The sequence below is a fragment of the Octopus bimaculoides genome, chromosome 18, assembly GCF_001194135.2.
Source record: "Octopus bimaculoides isolate UCB-OBI-ISO-001 chromosome 18, ASM119413v2, whole genome shotgun sequence".
Classification (NCBI taxonomy): domain Eukaryota; kingdom Metazoa; phylum Mollusca; class Cephalopoda; order Octopoda; family Octopodidae; genus Octopus; species Octopus bimaculoides.
This window is the reverse complement of record NC_068998.1, coordinates 50,038,340-50,041,338: the sequence shown is the minus strand read 5'-3', so window position 1 is coordinate 50,041,338 and position 2,999 is coordinate 50,038,340. Positions and strand designations below refer to the sequence as shown.

Here is a 2,999-nt window from a genome sequence, read left to right as displayed (position 1 = left end):
ATATATTTGATTTACACACAAATTCATAGTTGATTATGTAATTGTCGACTTGAGATTCAGAAACGACAATGTAATGAATGTTTCCTCGGCTTGATGAGAAGCTTGATCAGAACCCATCGTTGACTAATTATTACATCAGAGGATCTGCTAACTAGGCAACATATGTATCCTAAATTTTACTTGTTCCACTCCTTTGACAAGGATTTATGTACGCACTCATATTTGCTAAACACGAGCTATAATATTTAACTTATCGAAATTCCTCGTAACTTCGATATTGGAAAAAGTGTATTACCTTCGACAGAAGTATATTCTTAGTGTCTGTGAACGTACACATTCCATATTTTGCTTTGCATTCCTGCCACTGATTGCCTAAAGCGTACTAACCTCCTGCATATTTGTGTGCGAGTGTGGGATATGCAAATAGCAACGAAAGATGAGCAGAGATATTGTTGTCTTACTAACGATTGCGAATTCCAGGTACATTAAATTGGATTTACATAAATCTGTGTGTTCCTTCGTGTTTTAAATGACGCCCTCTGATATGTTTGGTACTTCCAGGAGCTACAAACCCTTATTGTAATGTTTGACACCTAGAATCGACCCGGATTGTTATCAAATATTTAAAGACTATCACTCGTGTAATGTAAGTTATTTGTAACTCCTATTGTATTTGTATTTGATACTACTTAAATTAAATTTTGATCTCCTTCACAGCAAAGCTTTCTTTCGGAAAAGAACACCGTTATATTGTATCTAAAAACTGACATGACAGTGGAAAAGTCATTGGATACTACAAGCACAGCCTTTACTTAGGGAATATAGCAGTCGCACGCTTTAACAATATACTGATATAAACGTGCGTCAATCTAGCACTAATACCAACCATACGGTTTCTGCATGAATATTGTTGTTATGGTAAACTATAAGGTGAACTTTGATAGACAGAACGATTACTAACCGACAGAGGTTGTTGTGTATAAAAATATCGTAGACATATAAATGCAGGAGTGGATGTGTGGTAAGACGCTTGCTTCCAAACCACATGGTTCCGGGTGAAGTGTTCTATTATAGCATAGGCTTAGGCCGACCAAAGCCTTGTGAGTGGGTTTCGTATATGGAACCTGAGAGAATCCCGCCGATTAAATACATACACACACACACACACACACACACACACACGTATATATATACCTGTACATGTATATATTTGTTTGTCTGTCTTTGTCGACACACCAACGCGTGATAACCGATGTTGGCGTGTTTACGTCCCTATAACATAGAGGTTCGGTAAAAGTGGCCGAGAGAATAAGTACTAAGCGTACGTAGAAGATGTTCGATTTATCCTGCTGAAATGCAATGCTCCAGCATGGCCGCATTCTAACGACTGAAACAAGTAAAAGACTAAAAGAGTGAAAGAATTATTAGACACATTCTACCCTAATTATAATGACTATGAGCGAAGAAGGCGGATTTTCAATAAACATGTTACGCCGTCAAATACACATAGTGATAACTATTCAAAAATATTTTCAATTCTCGTTTTTCTTTGAATACTTTCGTAGCAAATTAAGTTACAGAAGTTACTAAAATGATTGAAAGTTGTTCGAGTGTGACCTAGGGTTTATTTGGTGTATACCTTAAATACAACCACTATGCTTTAAGATAACTTTTTATAATTCTCATGTTATTGTGGGGAAGTGTCTCAATCCAAACATATATTTTATTTGATTTACTAAATGTAACTCAACAGAAGCCACTCGCGGAAGTTTAATTCCAATATCAGTTGAAAAATACTATAATATTTAATGAGCGTTGAAAATATAATATACTATAATATAATATAATATAATATAATATAATATAATAATGATGGCTGCAAAATAATATAATACTTCGTTTTGGCAATATTTAGATTATCAGTATTTCAAAATAATGGTCTGCAAATCGGTAAAATAATATTAACAGCCTGTGATATTTTGATTCCATCACATTTAATCAAATGGAATTATTACTGCTTAAACGTAACAACGAAGATTAGTCATTTACCATTAATCACACAAACATATAATGATGGTATATTATATAACGATCTTTGTAAGTTTGAACCCATGTCGTCCTAATTGAGATATATATGTGAAAATAAATTAAATTCACTGTTGTGGCACATTCATATTCATAACACTTTTTGTTTTCAGACCGTTGGCAGTCGACACGAGGTAAGTGAGTTCATGTTATTAATGGTATTATCATTTATTGTATTATCATTCAATTATAGTATTATTATTCGACTTCCAGACTACTCTTGTATTTACATTATTTACATTATTTACATTTGACGGATATTTGTCCTCATCTTGTTTGTTGTTAACACAACGTTTCGGCTGATATACCCTCCAGCCTTCGTATATCAGCCGAAACGTTGTGTTAACAAGATGAGGACAAATATCCGTCAAATGTAAATAATGTAAATAATGTAAATAATTCCTCATCTCTTAAATATAGAACTGTACTCTTGTATTTACATATAAAATAAGTTATTACAATCATAATTAAAATGCTATGCTTCAATGCACACTATCATGCAGATACGTTTCATATCCTTTCAGTAATAAAAATCGCGGTCTAACAGCTTTGACATTAATGAAGTTATTAATATAATTTAATTGTGATATATCCATTTATAATTGATGTACTATAATGACAGTCCTACAAAAATAAATGGAATACGATGAGGAATTCTGTATCACTGTGATATACATATATTAACTATGTTAATGCGGCTATCAAGATACAATCGAGGTGAACTACATATCAAAATAATTTTACCTTGTAAAGAAACAGATTGTGCTACATAAGGTTAACAGAAGCGGGTCTCTATGTCATTAAATTTGACCCCATCTTTCCAAGAGATAAGTAGCAAAGACTCACCCTTTACATACACAATAACTCTCAGTCTCTCTCTCTCTCTCTCTCTCTCTCTCTCTCTCTCTCTCTCT

At 33.4% G+C, this 2,999-nt stretch overlaps 2 long non-coding RNA genes across 3 annotated transcripts in view; one reads left to right on the top strand and one right to left on the bottom strand.

The window, feature by feature from the left end:
* Positions 1-2,999, bottom strand: part of LOC128249952 (uncharacterized) — a 14,232-nt gene that overhangs the window by 7,473 nt on the left and 3,760 nt on the right. The window lies entirely within an intron of this gene.
* LOC128249951 (uncharacterized) overlaps positions 1-2,999 on the top strand; it is a 6,967-nt gene that overhangs the window by 3,417 nt on the left and 551 nt on the right. For both annotated transcript variants that reach the window (XR_008266096.1, XR_008266097.1), the window contains 2 exons: positions 562-646; positions 2,199-2,219. This is a non-coding gene — a long non-coding RNA (uncharacterized LOC128249951). The remainder of the gene's footprint in view (positions 1-561; positions 647-2,198; positions 2,220-2,999) is intronic.